Source organism: Pan paniscus, chromosome X, assembly GCF_029289425.2.
Source record: "Pan paniscus chromosome X, NHGRI_mPanPan1-v2.0_pri, whole genome shotgun sequence".
NCBI lineage: Eukaryota > Metazoa > Chordata > Mammalia > Primates > Hominidae > Pan > Pan paniscus.
In genome coordinates, this window is record NC_073272.2 from 137,077,286 (window position 1) to 137,095,619 (window position 18,334).

Consider the following 18,334-nt stretch of genomic DNA (forward strand, 5'->3'; position numbering starts at 1 on the left):
TTAATTCATTTGTGTTACGTCTTCTATTGGTCTCTAAGTTTCTTGCAATCAAAACCTATTTTCACTCAGCTTTGGGTAGATCTCAAATACCAAGCACAGTGCTTTGAATGTAAATGTCACTCAGAAACATCTATTCAGATTTGAGTGCTTACCACGTGCCAGATACTAGGCCTGCAGGGTGACTGAAACAATTTCTTCTCTCTAGGTACTCATGGGAAACAGACATATTAACAGACTTTCAATATGATCTAGTAAGTAATAAGATAGAGTCATGAACAGAGTGTATGGAAACCTAGAGTAGAGACTTGACCAAGGAGAAGGCCTAGACTGAAAGATGGGCAGTCTTGGTCAGAAAATGGAATGTATGAATCTATGACTTCAAGGTGAAGCCATTTTGGAAGGTGGCAATATCCAGGATGTGACCCTGAGAACTGTGCAGGCGAAGGAATGTGAGTATAGGATGTGAGATAGCTCTTCCAACTGGCCAATGGTGCCAGGAATTGAGGTACAGAGGATGCCGGTAAGCCAGATGCCAGAGTCCTCAGTGAATGAAGGAAAATGTCCAAAAGAGAGGTAGATGATCATCCTGGGAAGGAGTAAAAGATGGCATCTGCAGATGGTGTGAACTTCATGGGCAGTGAGGCTTTTCATGAAGCTGGAGCAATGGCCTGGTAAGGGCAATGGGAAGGCAGGAGGGTGCTGGTTCCCTATGCTACCTGACCCTATCCATCCCAGAATTTGATGTTTAGAGCTCAAGCAGCTTTAATTGGAGAGAGCTGCATGGTGAGGCTCATTGTCTTTGTAGAGAGCCAAGTCTTCTTCATTAGGGCAGGAAAGAGGTGTTCTGTGAAAACACTGAGGGTATGGAGGTGCTTATTTACAAGTTGAATCACCATAGATAATGCTGATACAATGGGAGAGCTGAACGTGGACTAGTCCACCTTTATCATTTTAAATTTGAATACTCTGAGGCCCAGTGAAAAGAAATAACTTTTTTCCTCAGGCTTCCATAACTAAATTTAATTTCCTTTTTCTAGCAGTTATTTTGATGCATAGATTTCTTAAACACAGATGCTTGAAGCACATGAGTGGTCTATAAAGACCTCCAAGGTAGGTTGTGGGCTATTTCATAGTATAGCATTTCTAAAATGATAATCCTATGAAAGCATACAAATATGATATTTTGACATTAAGAACTTGCATATGAAATTCAATAAACTTATGTCAATAATCATTGATATTTATCACAGTAGCATGTTCTTCCTATACGTTTATGGATAATTTCTTTCCCCAGCTCCCCCAGCCCTAATACAATAGTGAGTCTTTTGACTGTATGGTCCTTGAAACTTCTACCCACACCACTCTGCTAAAACAGTTCTCACTAAGGTCACCAGTGACAATCAAGTCACTAAGTCTAACAAATAATTTTCAGTCCTCATCTTATTCAATCCCTCAGTAGCATTTAATACAGACAATCTTCCCTTCCTTCTTGAAGTACATTTTGCCCTTGCCTTTTATGAAACTACGGTCCCCTTGTTTTATTTGCCCACTTTTGTATTGCTCCTTTGCAGATTTATCCTCCTTTACTTGGTTATTAAGCATTGAAGTTCACCAGGGCACTGTTCTAGATACTTTTATCATCCCACTCCATATTCTTTCTCTGAATGATTTAATCTATTCCCATGGCTTACAATATCTTTATGCTCAGTGTGTCTCCAGAGCATAAATAAAGATTTATATCTCCAACCCGTGTTTCTCCTATGAACCTTAAACCCTTATGTCCAACTCAACATCTCCACTGGGATATCTCAAGGGCATCTGAAATTGAACTGGCCCGAGTGTGAACTTAGATTGCTTCTCTCAAACTTGCTCCTCCTCCAGTGTTTTGTATCAGAGTGCCAAAACAGCTACTTACAGTTGTGTAAGCTAGGAATTTGAGTCATCCTCAATACTTTCCTTCCTCACAACTTCCACATCAAATCCATCAACATGTCCTGTTGATTTTACCTTGAAAATACCTCTCAAATTCATCCACTTGTCTCCATCTTTATTAGTAGCACCTTCAGTCAAGCTATTGCAGTAGACTTTCTTTGGTAACAGCTTTACTGAGATTTAATTCAGGTGTTATAAAACACAGCCATTTAAGTTGTACAATTCAATGGTTTTTAGTATAATCATACCTCATTTTATTTTCTTCACTTCATTTCATTTTGTAGATGTTGCATTTTTAAAAATAAATTGAACTTTTGTGGAAATCCTGCATCAAGCAAGTCTATCAGCAATATTTTTCCCACAGCATGTGCTCACTTTGTATCTCTGTGTTACATTTTGGTAATTATCACAACAGGCTGGGTGCAGTGGCTCATGCCTGTAATTCCAGCACTTTGGAAGGCCATGGCGGGTGGATCACTTGAGGTCAGGAGTTCAGGACCAGCCTGACCAACATGGTGAAACCCCTTTTCTACTAAATATACAAAAATTAGCCGGGCACGGTGCGAGGTGCCTGTAATCCCAGCTACTTGGGAGGCAGAGGCAGGAGAATCACTTGAACTTGGGAGGCAGAAGCTTCAGTGAGCTGAGATCACACCACTGCACTCCAGCCTGGGTGACAGAGTGAGACTCGTCTCAAAAAAAAAAAATAACAACACTTCATACTTTTTTATTATTGTTATATCTGTTATGATGATCTGTGGTCAGTGATCTTTGATGTTCCTATTGTAATTGTTTTGGGGCACCATAAACAGTGCCCATATAGGACAACAAACTTAACTGATAAATGTTGTAGGTGTTCTGACTGCTCCACCAACTGGTCATTCTCCCCTCTCTATCCATCTTCTCAGGGACTCCACATTCTCTGAGACAGAACAATATTGAAATTAGCCCAATTAATGACCCTATAATTGCCTCTAAGTGTTCAAGTTAAAGGGAAGAGTCTCAAGTCTCTCACTTTAAATCAAAATCTAAAAATGATTAAGCTTAGTGAGGAAGGCATGTTGAAAGCCAAAACAGGCCAAAAGCTAGGCTTCTTGCATTAGCCAAATTGTGGATGCAAAGGAAAAGTTTTCGAAGGAAATTAAAAGTGCCACTCCCATGAACACACAAATAATAACAAAGCAAAACAGCCTTATTGCTGATATAAAGAAAGTTTTAGTGGTCTGGATAGAAGATCAAACCAGCCACAACACTCCCTTAACCTAAAGCCTAATCCAGGCCAAGGCCCTAACTCTCTTCAATTCTATGAAGTCTGAGAGAAGTGAGGAAGCTGCAGAAGAAAAGATGGAAGCTAGCAGAGGTCGCTTCATGAAGTTTAAGGAAAGAAGCCATGTCCATAACATAAAAGTACAAAGTAAGCAACAAATGCTGATGTAGAAGCTGCAGCAAGTAATCCAGAAGATCTATCTAAGATCATTGAGGATGGTGACTACACTAAACGACAGATTTTCAATATAGATGGAACAGCCTTATATAAAAAGATGTCATCTAAGTCTTTCATAACTAGAGAGTAGAAGTCAATGCCTGGTTTCAAAGCTTCAAAGGACAGGCTGACTCTTTTGTTAGGAACTAATGCAGCTGGTGACTTTAAGTTGAAGCCATTGCTCACTTACCATTTCAAAAATTCTAGAGCCCTTAAGAATCATGTTAAGTTAACTCTACCTATACTGTAAAATGGAACAATAAATCATGGATGACAGCACATTTGTTTACAGCATGGTTTGCTGATTATTTTAAGTCCACTGTTGAGACCTACTGCTTAGAAAAAACCAAGATTCCTTTCAAAATATTGTAGTTCATTGACAATACACCCAAGAGCTCTGATAGAGATGTACAAGAAGATGAATATTGTTTTTCTGCCTGCTAACACAACATCCATTCTGCAGCCCATGGATCAAGGAGATATTTTGACTTTCAAGTCTTAAGAAATATATTTTATAAGGCTATATGTAGCTAGTATAGAGTGTGATTCCTGTGATTAATCTGGGTAAAGTAAATGAAAAACCTCTGGTTTTCCTTATTCACCATTCTAGATGCTATTAAGTAAATTTGTGATTCATGGGAGGAAGTTAAAATATTACATTAACAGGAGTAGTGAAGTAGCTGATTCCAATCATTATGGATGACTGAGAGGGTCAAGAACTCAGTGGAGGAAGTAACTTGAGATGTGGTGGAAATAGCAAAAGAGAAGTTGCTGATGCAGCCAAATTAGCAATGAATGGAACTTCCTCTGCAGGAACCCTGGCTGTGTCACACGACCCAGTCAAGCTAGTAACTACCAGTCCTCTACCAGCAGAGATGGATATTCCTCTATTCTCTGGCAGTATAACTCAGGTCAGAAGTCCTGTTGGAAGTGCAATGAGCCTTATTCCTGAAGATGGCCTTCCTCCTATTCTCATCTCCACTGGTGTAAAAGGAGACTATGCTGTGGAAGATAAACCATCACAGATTTATTTCAGAAATGCAGCAGTTGGAAGACGGTGGCCCTGACCTACTTGTATTTGTTTTAAATGCAAATTTGTTGTCAATGGTTAAAATTGTAAATTATATGAACAGGAAGTGCTGGTGTTTTACAACCAAGGGAATGCATGCAGTGGGTCAGTCTGAGATAGTCATTCTTCTACAGTGTCTACCGGATGGAAAGTGTTTGCCAAAGGATATCTTTAGTGACTTTGTGCAACTTTATCGGGATCTCTGGCAGGGAATGTCGTGGGCAACTTGGGACATTCCTTCTTCAGTCAAAGTCTCCTCAGCAGTAAAAAACATGGTGGATTTTTATATGTGACATCTACCTACCAGTCACTGCAAGACCTAGTACTCCCAACCCCACCTTACTTGTTTGGGATTCTTATCCAGAAATGGGAAACTCCTTGGGCTAAAGTGTTTCCTATCCATCTGATGTTGAGACTTGGAGCTGAATATCGACTTTATCCATGCCCACTAGTCAGTGTCAGATTTCGGAAGCCATTATTTGGAGAGACGGGGCATACCATCATGAATCTTCTTGCAGACTTCAGAAATTACCAGTATACCTTGCCAGTAGTTCAAGGTTTGGTGGTTGATATGGAAGTTTGGAAAACCAGCATAAAAATTCCCAGCAACAGATAAAATGAGATGATGAAAGCCACGAACAAGTCCAATGAGCATGTCCTGGCAGGAGGTGCCTGCTTCAATGAAAAGGCAGACTGTCATCTTGTGTGTGAAGCTATCAGACCCAGGCTATCAGTATTCACAATCAGCCCAGAAAAGTGACTGGTGCCAGTTTCTTTGTGTTCAGTGGCACTCTGAAATCCTCTTCTGGATACCTTGCCAAGTCCAGTATTGTGGAAGATGGCGTTATGGTCCAGATCACTGCAGAGAACATGGATTCCTTGAGGCAGGCACTGTGAGAGATGAAGGACTTCACCATCACCCATGGGAAGGCGCACGCAGAGGATCCCCAGGAGCACATCCACACCCAATGGGTGGATGATGACAAGAACGTTAGCAAGGGCATCGTAAGTCCTATAGATGGGAAGTCCATGGAGACTATAACAAATGTGAAGATATTCTATGGATCAGAATGTAAAGCAAATGGAAAAGTCATCAGATGGACAGAGGTGTTTTTCCCAGAAAATCCTGACCAGCACAATTGCCTCAGTGATCCTGCAGATCACAGTAGATTGACTGAGCATGTTACCAAGGCTTTTTGTCTTGCTCTCTGTCCTCACCTGAAGCTTCTGAAGGAAGATGGAATGACCAAACTGGGACTACGTGTGACACTTGATTCAGATCAGGTTGGCTATCAAGCAGGGAGAAATGGCCAGCCCCTTCCCTCGCAGTGCATGAATAATCTGGACAGCGCCTTGGTGCCGGTGATCCATGGAGGGGCCTGTCAGCTCAGTGAGGGCTCTGTCGTCATGGAACTCATTGTTATTTTTAAAAGTTGCCACGGCCGCCTCAACCATCAGCAACTAGCATCCTGATCAGTCAGCTGCCGTTAACATTGAGGCAAGACCCTCCACTAGCAAAAAGATTATAACTCCCTGGAAGATATTGGTTTTTCTTTGCCTGGCTTATTTCACTTAGCATAATACACTTCAGGTTCATCCATGTTATCACAAATGACAGAATTTCCTTATCTTGTAAGGCTTTGTGTGTGTGTGTGTGTGTGTGTGTGTGTAAAATCTCACATTTTCTCAATCTATTCATCTGTTGACAGACATTTAGGTTAATTCCATACCTTGGCTATTGTAAATAATGCTGAAATAAGCATGAAAGTGCAGATATCCCATCAACATACTGATTTCATTTCCTTTAGATATATGCCAAGTAGTGGAATTGCTGAATCATATTGTAGTTCTATTTCTAATTTTTTGAGAAACCTTCATACTATTTTCCATAATGGCTCTACTAATTTACATTCCTATTAAAGTGTTCAAGGGTTCCCTTTTTTCTACATTCTGACCAATACTTATCTTTTGTCTTTTTAATAGAAGCCATTCTAACAGGTGTGAAGTGATATATCACTGTGGTTCTAATTTACATTTTCCTGATAATTAGTTATGTTGAGCTTTTTTTTTCATATACCTGTTGGCCATTTTTATATCTTCTTTTGAGAAATGTCTATTTGGGTCCTTTGCCCTACTTTCAATTTGGTTGTTTTCTTGCTATTGAGTTCTTTGAGTTTCCTGTAAATTTTGGATATAAACCCCTTATCAGGTATATGGTTTGCAAATGTTTCTCCCATTTTGTAGATTGCCACTTTACTCTTCTGGTTGTTTCCTTTCTGAACAGAAGCTTTTTAGTTTGATGCAATCCCATTTGTCTATTTTTGCTTTTGTTGTCTATGCTTTTTGGGTGATATAAAAAAATCGCCAAAACCAGCACCAAGAAGCTTTTTCTCTGTTTTCTTCAAGTAGTTTTATGTGTTCAGACCTTAACCTTTACGTCTTTAATTCATTTTGACTTGGTTTTTGTATGTGATGAGATATAAGGGTCCAATTTCATTCTTCTGCATGTGGATATCCAGCTTTCCCAACACCACTTATTGAAGAGACTCTCTCTATCCCATTGTGTGTTCTTGGCACCTTTGTTGAAGATCAACTGACTGTAAATGTGAGGATTGATTTCTGAGCTATCTATTCTACTCCTTTGGTCTATTTGCCTGTTTTTATGCCAGTACCGTGCTATTTTGATTACTATAGCTTTTCAGTATATTTTGGAATCAGGTAGTGTGATGCCTCTAGCTTTGCTCTTTTTGTTTGCAATTGCTTTGGGTATTCGGGTTTTTTTTTTTGTGCGTGTGGTTTCATATGAATTTTAGGATTTCTTTTTCTATTTCTTCGAAAAATATTATTTGAATTTTGCTGGAGATTTCATTGAATATGTAGGTTGCTTTGGGCACTATGGAAACTTTAACAATATTAATTCTTCTGAATCACGTATGTGGAATATCTCTCCATTTATTTGTGTTTTCTTCTACTTCTTTCATCAGTATTTTTATAGTTTTCAGTAGACAGAACTTTCACCTTGTTTCTTAAATTTATTTCTAAGTTTTTTTATGCTTTTGTAAATGGGGTTGTTTTCTTATTTTTCAGATATTTGTTGTTAGTGTATGGAAACACTACTGATTTTTGTATGTTGATTTTGTATCTAGCAATTTTACTGAATTTTTAAATTTGTTCTAATGGTCTTTAGGTTTTCTGTATGTAAGGGTGTATTATCTGCAAACCAAGAGAATTGTACTTCTTCCTTTTCAATTTGGATTTCTTTCTTTTTTTTTTTTTTGGCCTAATTGCTCTGGTGAGGACTTCCTATATTATATTGAATAGAATTGTTAAGAGTGGGCATCCTTGTCTTGTTCCCGATCTTAGATGAAAAGCTTTCAGCCTTTCTTTCTTTCTTTCTTTCTTTCTTTCTTTCTTTTTCTTTCTTTCTTCTTTCTTTCTTTCTTTCTTTCTTTCTTTCTTTCTTTCTTTCTTTCTTTCTCTTTTTCTTTCTTCCTCCCTCCCTCCCTTCCTTCCTTCCTTCCTTTTTTTGATGGAGTTTTGCTCTTGTCACCCAGGCTGGAGTGCAATGGCATGATCTTGGCTTACTGCAAACTCTGCCTCCTGAGTTCAAATGATTCTCCTGCCTAGCCTTTCAAGTAGCTGGAATTACAGGCATGTGCCATCATGCCCAGCTAATTTTGTATTTTTAGTAGAGACGGGGTTCACCATGTTTCCCAGGCTGATCTCGAACTCCTGACCTCAGGTGATCCACCCGCCTTGGCCTCCCAAAGTGCTGGAATTACAGGCGTGAGCCACTGTGCCCGGCTACTTTCAGCTTTTCATGGTTAAGTATGATGTTAGCTGTGAATACTAAAATCCTTAAGATATCATTGAAGTCTCTTAATACCATTCTACATTAATTAATCAATTACACACCTAAATGTAAAGTTTCAACTTTGACAAGTGGTACAACAAAGTACGGTCACATATGGACCATATATATTGTGGTGGTTTCATAAGATGATGATGAAGCTGAAAAATTCCTGTAGTCTAGCGATATCTTAGCTGTCATATTGTCATAGCACAATGCATTACATTTTTTATGTTTAGAAATGTTTAGATACAGAAATACCATTGTGTTACAACTGCCTACAGTATTCAGTGTGGTAACATGATGTACAGGTTTGTAGCCTAGGAGTCACACCATATACCATCTAGGTTTGCCTAAGGACACTCTGTGATGTTCACGCAATGACAAAAACTGCCTAACGATGCATTTTTCAGAAGGTACCCCTGTACTTAAGCAATGCATGACTGTATGTTATGAGAGTCTGAAAGTCTGTAACAGATCAGTTTGACCCAGCCACAGGTCTCCTGCATGAGCTGTTTCTTTACCAGTAGGGAATGTATCTATTTTGTTCACTACTGGATCCTCAGTTAAAACATTTTTTTTTTAGCTAGATCAAGACTCTAGATTCTAGTTTGCCTCTAAGCTTAATGTGTTGTGAAGAACAAGGAAATTAACACTAGTTAGTTATAATACATTATGTAAAAAGTAAACTGCTAAAAGTTAAGACAGTCCACGTCTAACCATTGAGTCATAGGCATCTTGTAAAAGAATAAGTACTACAACCTAAGTCACAATAACAAAACTTTGTCAAGGAAAAAAATCATTTCCATATTTCATCCACATCTTAGGCAGTTGAAGTCAAATGTCAAAAATAAACACGCATACCAGACTTCCAATCAAAGTATTTGGCAAGAACAAAAAACCAGACACCGCATATTCTCACTCATAGGTGGGAATTGAACAATGAGATCACATGGACACAGGAAGGGGAATATCACACTCTGGGGACTGTTGTGGGGTGGGGGGAGGGGGGAGGGATAGCATTGGGAGATATACCTAATGCTAGATGACGAGTTAGTGGGTGCAGCGCACCAGCATGGCACATGTATACATATGTAACTAACCTGCACAATGTGCACATGTACCCTAAAACTTAAAGTATATATATTAAAAAAAAGTGTTTGGATTGGCTCTTGTTTAAGACTTGCATGAGAGGCATTCCTTTATTCTGGGACTCACTGAAGCTTTCATGGTCAAACATATCTAGTAAATACACTCTACACTTTGCTTTCTAACAGTCTGACACATTTTATGATGTCTTAGATGGTCAGTTTTAGTTGTTTTTTGTAACTGCTGTTATTTACATGCACAAAAATAAAAATACAGACCAGCCATATTTTGCTTAGTATGTAATATTTTTAGACATATTTTTACTCTTTACGTTAAGGAGTATATATATATATACACACACACACACACATACATATATACACACACATACACACACACCTATATATGTATCTGAAGATATGTGTATGTATATGTGTATGTATGTGTGTATGTGTATATATATACATATATCTGAAGACGTTTGATATGGAATGCAAGAGAAAATATTTAGAGACCTGTAGACTGTATTAACTGAGTATAACCACAACATCTTTAAAAAGGAATATTTCCTCAGAAAACTCTGAAATCATAAAGGAAAGGTTAACAACAACATTTACTTACTTAAGAAAATCTTTGTACAGTTTAAGCTTTCAGAAACTTGTATGCTTTTGGCTAGGCTCCGGATCATGTTTGGGAAGTTATTTTTGTTTTGTTTTCTTGGAACTTATTGGCTTTTCCTGGTTAGGTCTTCTGGATATAGTTCTCAGACACTTCACAGAGAACTAGATGAACAGCCATGTTGAGCATATAAGATATGAGAGAACAGATTTATGAGAACAGTTTCACAAGACAAAATACTTAAGGATCATAATACTCTACTTCTTAGGTTAGTTGAGCTTTTCTTTTACACATACAATTCCCAGTGAGAAAATATTGCAAAATATTCTGGTGAAGAAAAAATTTTATAAGTCAATAATTTCTGAGCAGAAAAATTGATTCCAATGCTACTCATTTTAATTTTACTGTTTTAGACAGCATAAGGCAAGAAAGAGTAGAAAATGAACTTTTCCCTGACAATTTAAAAATAGTTGATCATGAAACTGAATTGTTATTCATTTGAAATAACTGAATATAAAACTGGATTTTTAAATTCCCGAATAACAAACATGTAACATGAAATATCTTTAAATTTCAAGTTAGAGTACATCTGGAAACTCAACATGTAGAAGACAAATGCCTTGTTTTTTGTCCAGAAGTTATTTACTACCTTTTGTTTTAAAGAGCCGGAGAAGTCTTTAGAGACATTTTCATTAGCCAATCAGGCAATTTGCACCTGGAGAGTTTAATAACAAGTCATAGATCACAAAGCTAGTTATTGGCAGACTTCGAATTTGAACTCATGTCTCTTCACTATTATTTTGCCTCCTTGAGACAGGATTCTATCATGGGTAAGAATAATGTGTACACATAGACATATATTCTTAAAACATATATTCTCTATTTCTTTTATGATTTTAAAAGTAATCATTATAAAAATATTCAAACAACAGCCAGTGCAGAAAGCAGAGTGAATTTCGGCCTTCCATTCCAGTTAAAGGATAAGCATTTCACATAGGTAAAAAGGAAGACAAGTCAGCTTAGTGTAGCTTAGAGCTTAAAGCTGAGAAAAGTCTAATTTTTTGAACTTATTCTTCTTTCCCATACCATAGGAAAGCATTCATTCAAAGTCTGTCATTACTGCAGGCCCAAATTTAGAAAGTTATGACTGTGATATTGCTGCTCTTGAAGGAAGATATCTCACAGAGCAGTTTTGCAAAATGTTGTGAAATTGAGTGCTATGGAAACAGGACAGCACCCGATTCCCCTTTGGAACACATGAGGTAATCATTTGAATTATACCTTTGCGAAGGCATGTTAGAATGCATTTTTTTAGATCGCTGTTTGAAATGGTGATTAACATGACCCTTTTGGGGAGATTTGATCTGCTTGTCAGCTGCCTGGAAACACAACAGGCTGTAAAAAGAGGGTTTATTATCAAGTAATATAACTGAAAAGGCATGGTGCATGCAAAAAGAGGAAGATAGATTTTGTTCTCGCTTGGTGTGTCTCAGACATTTATTAATCGAGATGGCATTTGCAGTGGCAAATCCTATTTCCCCTTTCACATTCCCTCTGGCTGGCATATGATGATAGTATTAGAGCTGATGCCACTTGGCTGATCATGCATTGCTGATCACCATTCAAGGCAACCGGAAGAGACAAAAGAAAAAGCCTATCAGTCCCCAGAGTACTAATGTAAGGAGAAAATTGCTCATTTGAAACGTTTTAAAATTTCGTTTCATTTCTAAACAGTAACAAATTGTATTACTCTCTTTTATTTTTATATGTTGTTAGATGGGATGCAGGCCATTATTTATGAACCACTTGCAAAGCTGCTCCTCCCATCTCTCCACCTCCCCTCCCACTGCTAGCTTCCAGTTCCCATCCTAAGTACCACACTATCTTATTTAGTATTCTTCCCTTTGTTCTACTCTGTGCTTCTAGTTTAAATATGATAGAATTATGTGAGATTAATCATATTTGTAACATCAGGTGCCACAAAAAAGAGAAAAGAAACAAAAATCCTTATTTGTAAACAGCTTTTGCATTCTGTGGGTTCCTCATGGTTTTACTAAACACTTCATTGCTTCATGTTTAGAATTCGCTTGACTTCATTTAGAATTCATTGCTTTATATAATAAGGTGCTATATAAAAGATACAATTAGACATTTTTCCCATTACTAATTTCACTGTTTAAAGAGAGATAAAACACATGGAAGGATGTGAGTTTATGGACATCGTCAGGACAGACTCTGCACCCACTTCCTCATTGATTGGAGTTTCTGATTAAGAATCATAAAAGTTCTACATCTTTTTTTTTTTTTTTTTTTTTTTTTTTGAGACAGAGTTTCACACTTGTTGCCCAGGCTGGAGTGCAATGGCATGATCTCGGCTCACAGCAACCTCCGCCTCCCGGGTTCAAGCCATACTCCTGCCTCAGCCTCCGGAGTAGCTGGGATTACAGGCATGCGCCACCACGCCTGGCTAATTTTGTATTTTAGTATACACGGGGTTTCTCCATGTTGGTCAGGCTGGTCTCGAACTCTAGACCTCAGGTGATCTGCCTGCCTCGGCTTCCCAAAGTGCTGGGATTACAGGCGTGAGCCACGATGCCCGGCCGGAGTACTACGTCCTAAGAAAGTCCTGGAAAGGTCTCTAATTGCTGTGAGGACTCAATAATTTCATGAGAAAATGAGAAAGTCTCTAGTGTACAGTTCCATCTTGGGTACTTTGCTTATTTTTATGCAATAATTACATTATAGTCTCATTTTAACTATTATTGAATTAAGTCAAGATAAGAAGGAAATCTAAATATGAAACTGGGACTCAGAAAATACCACCTGTTCTTCTAGGCAGTGGAGCAGAGCAGTAAACAAAATGGACAAAAATCTCTTTGCTCTCATAGAGTTAGCATTCTAGTGAAAAAATACTAATTGGATGGACTTTATAATATAAATGGAAGCAGATGTTATTATATCTGCTTTTGCAATGAGAAAACATGCTAGGTCAGTTTGTGCGTAGTCCTCTAAAGACATTTAGTCCATCGCTATCACGAGGACTCGACAGCTAATGTAAATGATTTGGAATAAATGTTTTTATAAGACCTGTACATCATGTCACATAATTCAATTGCAAAAGATGTGGGAGACGTCAGTCAATGACAAATGGTATACATTTATGCCAGTTTTATTTTATCCTATAGGTTTGGTCCAAGTGACTGCTCATGAACATATGGGATCTGGCTAAAGAATTGTTATTTTCTATAAATGTTCAATATCAAAGTACACAATTTGAAGTTTTTTTCTAAATCTTTTTACTTCTGCCTTACACAGTCCTGAAGGAAGAATGGTGTCTTTCTTTGGTGCCTATCCACCTGATGAGACATGGTGCAATGGAAAAAATACAGTCTTAAAAACCAAGGCCGAGAGCGGTGGCTCATGCCTGTAATCCTAGCACTCTGGGAGGCTTAGGAGGGCGGATCACCTGAGGTCAGGAGTTCGAGACCAGCCTGGCCAACATGGTGAAATCCCATCTCTATTAAAAATACAAAATTATCCAGGCATGGTGGCTCGCGCCTGTAATCCCAACTACTCAGGAGGCTGAGGTGGAGAATCGCATCAACCCAGGAGGCAGAGGTTTCAGTGAGCCGAGATCCCGCCACTGCACTCCAGTCTGGGTGACAGAGCGAGACTCCGTCAAAAAAAAAAAAAAGAAGAAAGAAAGAAAGAAAAAATCAAAAGATGGAAGTTCTAGCCCTGGTGTTTTTCACAAACTAAGTAAACTTGTACTATTTCTCCTATCTGGACCTCAATTTCTGCACATATACAATGAAGGGCTTGGCAGATTGTCCCTAATAGCCCTTTCCACTAATATATTTCATGATTCTATGACTTGATGAGTAAGGGTCGTATAGAAGATCCTTCCTTGATCACAAATATAAAGTTTAATTTCTCACTTCAAATCATATTTTTTTCTTGGAATTAATTTAACCACTTTCTTCAAAGCCAAAAAGACATATAGGCAATTTAGAAGAGCTATTTCATTTGATTGACAAAATTTCAAGTAAAAGAAAACAATTTTAAAAAATAACAAATCAATAGTATTTTATTTTATTTTATTACGTTCCAGGGTACACGCACAGGAAGTGCAGGTTTCTTTTTTTAATTTTAATTTTTTAATTTTTGAGATGGAGTTTTACTCTTGTCACCCAGGCTGGAGTGCAATGGCAGGATCTCGGCTCACTGCAACCTCCGCCTCCCAGGTTCAAGCAATTCTTCTGCCTCAGCCTCCCAAGTATCTGGGATTACAGGCATGAGCCACCACGCCCAGCTAATTTTTTCTATTTTTAGTAGAGACGGGGTTTCTCCATGTTGGTCAGGCTGATCTCGAACTCCCAACCTCAGGTGATCCACCCGCCTCAGCCTCCCAAAATACTGGGATTACAGGCGTGAGCCACCGTGCCTGGCTCAACATGCAGGTTTATTACATAGGTAAATGTGTACCATGGTGGTTTGCTGCACCTCTCAACCTCTCACCTGGGTATTAAGCCCTGCATGCATTAGCTATTTGTCCTGATGCTCTTCCTCCCCCCACCCCTTTGAGAGGCACCAGTGTGTTGTTCCCCTCCCTGGGTCCATGTGTTCTCAATGTTCACCTCCCACTCATGAATGAGAACACGCAGTGTTTGGTTTTCTGTTCCCTTGTTAGTTTGTTGAGGATGATGTCTTCCAGCTTCATCCATGTCCCTGCAAAGGACATGATCTCATTCCTTTTTATGGCTGCATAGTATTCCATGGTGCATAGGTACCACATTTTATTTATCCAGTCTAACATTGATGGGCATTTGGATTGATTCCATGTCTTTGCTATTGTGAATAGTGCTGCAATAAACATGCATATGCATGTATTTTTTTTTTTTTTTGAGACAGAGTTTCACTCTTGTTGCCCAGGCTGGAGTGCAATGGCACAATCTCGGCTCAGTGAAACCTCTGCCTCCCGGGTTCAAGCGATTCTCCTGCCTCAGCCTCCCGAGTAGCTGGGATTACAGTCATGTGCCACCACACCAGCTAATTTTTTCGTATTTTTAGTAGAGATGGGGTTTCACCATCTTAGTCAGGCTCGTCTCAAACTCCTGACCTCGGGTGATCTACCTGCCTTGGCCTCCCAAAGTCCTGGGATTACAGATGTGAGCCACCATGCCCAGCCCACATGTATCTTTATAATAGAATGGTTTATATACCTTTGGGCATATACCCACTAATGGGATTGCTGGGTCAAATGGTATTCCTGGTTCTAGATCCTTGAAGAATTGCCACACTGTCTTCCACAATGGTTGTACTAATTTACATTCCCAGCAATAGTGTAAAAGTGTTCCTATTTCTCCACAGCCTTGCCAGCATCTGTTGTTTCTTGACACAATAGAGATTTCAGAAATAAGACCACACATCTACAACCACCTGATCTTCCACAAACCTGACAAAAACAAGCAATGGGGAAAATATTTCCTACTTAATAAATGGTACTGGGAAAACTGGCTAGCCATATGCAGAAAACTGAAACTGGACCCCTGCTTTACCAAAATTAACTCAAGATGTATTAAAGACGTAAATGTAAAACCCAAAACCATAAAAACGCTAGGCAATACCATTCAGGACATAGGCATGGGCAAAGATTTTATGATGAAATTGCTTAAAGCGGGCCAAATAGGAACAGCTCCAGTCTACAGCTCCCAGCATGAGCAACGCAGAAGATGAGTGATTTCTGCATTTCCATCTGAGGTACTGGGTTCATCTCACTAGGGAGTGCCAGATGGTGGGTGCAGGACAGTGGGTGCAGCGCACCGTGCACCAGCTGAAGCAGGGTGAGGCATTGCCTCACTCGGGAAGCGCAAGGGATCAGAGAGTTCCCTTTCATGGTCAAGGAAAGGGGTGACAGACGGCACCTGGAAAATCGGGCCACTCCCACTCAAATACTGCGATTTTCCGACGGGCTTAAGAAATGGCGCACCAGGAGATTATATCCTGCACCTGGCTCGGAGGGTCATACGCCCATGGAGTCTCACTGATTGCTAGCACAGCAGTCTGAAATCAAACTGCAAGGCGGCAGCGAGGCTGGGGGAGGGGCACCTGCCATTGCCCAGGCTCACTTAGGTAAACAAAGCAGCCCGGAAGCTCGAACTGGGTAGAGCCCACCACAGCTCAAGGAGGCCTGCCTGCCTATGTAGGCTCCACCTCTGGGGGCAGGGCACAGACAAACAAAAAGACAGCAGTAACTTCTGCAGGCTTAAATGTCCCTATCTGACAGGTTTGAGGAGAGCAGTGGTTCTGCCAGCATGCAGCTGGAGATCTGAGAACGGGCAGACTGCCTCCTCAAGAGGGTCCCTGACCCCTGACCCCCGAGCAGCCTAACTGAGAGGCACCCCCTAGTAGGGGCAGACTGACACCTCACACAGCCGGGTACTCCTCTGAGACAAAACTTCCAGAGGAACGATCAGACAGCAGCATTCGCGGATCACAAAAATCCGCAGTTCTGCAGACACCACTGCTGATACCCAGGCAAACAGGGTCTGGAGTGGACCTCCAGCAAACTCCAACAGACCTGCAGCTGGGGGTCCTGTCTGTTAGAAGGAAAACTAACAAACAGAAAGGACATCCACACCAAAAACCCATCTGTACATCACCATCATCAAAGACCAAAAGTAGATAAAACCACAAAGATGGGGAAAAAACAGAGCAGAAAAACTGGAAACTCTAAAAAGCAGAGCGCCTCTCCTCCTCCAAAGGAACGCAGTTCCTCACCAGCAACGGAACAAAGCTGGATGGAGAATGACTTTGACGAATTGAGAGAAGAAGGCTTCAGACGATCAAACTACTCCGAGCTACAGGAGGAAATTCAAACCAAAGGCAAAGAAGTTGAAAACTATGAAAAAAATTTAGACGAATGTATAACTAGAATAACCAATACAGAGAAGTGCTTAAAGGAGCTGATGGAGCTGAAAACCAAGGCTCGAGAACTATGTGAAGAATGCAGAAGCCTCAGGAGCCGATGCAATCAACTGGAAGAAAGGGTATCAGTGATGGAAGATGAAATGAATGAAATGAAGCGAGAAGGGAAGTTTAGAGAAAAAAGAATAAAAAGAAACAAACAAAGCCTCCAAGAAATATGGGACTATGTGAAAAGACCAAATCTACGCCTGATTGGTGTACCTGAAAGTGACGGGGAGAATGGAACCAAATTGGAAAACACTCTGCAGGATATTATCCAGGAGAACTTCCCCAATCTAGCAAGGCAGGCGAACATTCAGATTCAGGAAATACAGAGAATGCCACAAAGATACTCCTCGAGAAGAGCAACTCCAAGACACATAATTGTCAGATTCACCAAAGTTGAAATGAAGGAAAAAATGTTAAGGGCAGCCAGAGAGAAAAGTTGGGTTACCCACAAAGGGAAGCCCATCAGACTAACAGCTGATCTCTCGGCAGAAACTCTACAAGCCAGAAGAGAGTGGGGCCCAATATTCAACATTCTTAAAGAAAAGAATTTTCAACCCAGAATTTCATATCCAGCCAAACTAAGCTTCATAAGCGAAGGAGAAATGAAATACTTTACAGACAAGCAAATGCTGAGAGATTTTGTCACCACCAGGCCTGCCCTAAATGAGGTCCTGAAGGAAGCACTAAATATGGAAAGGAACAACCGGTACCAGCCGCTGCAAAATCATGCCAAAATGTAAAGACCATCGAGACTAGGAAGAAACTGCATCAACTAACGAGCAAAATAACCAGCTAACTTCATAATGACAGGATCAAATTCACACATAACAATATTAACTTTAAATGTAAATGGAATAAATGCTCCAATTAAAAGACACAGACTGGCAAATTAGATAAAGAGTCAAGACCCATCAGTGTGCTGTATTCAGGAAACCCATCTCACGTGCAGAGACACACATAGGCTCAAAATATAAGGATGGAGGAAGATCTACCAAGCAAATGGAAAACAAAAAAAGGCAGGGGTTGCAATCCTAGTCTCTGATAAAACAGACTTTAAACCAACAAAGATCAAAAGAGACAAAGAAGGCCATTACATAATGGTAAAGGGATCAATTCAACAAGAAGAGCTAACTATTCTAAATATATATGCACCCAATACAGGAGCACCTGGATTCATAAAGCAAGTCCTGAGTGACCTACAAAGAGACTTAGACTCCCACACAATAATAATGGGGGACTTCAATACCCCACTGTCAACATTAGACAGATCAACGAGACAGAAAGTCAACAAGGATACCCAGGAATTGAACACAGCTCT

At 39.8% G+C, this 18,334-nt stretch overlaps 1 pseudogene; it reads left to right on the top strand.

Moving 5' to 3' along the window:
* Positions 1-603: 603 nt before the first annotated feature.
* On the top strand, positions 604-5,957 carry LOC100984522 (zinc finger FYVE domain-containing protein 9-like; annotated as a pseudogene).
* The last annotated feature ends 12,377 nt before the right edge of the window (positions 5,958-18,334 follow it).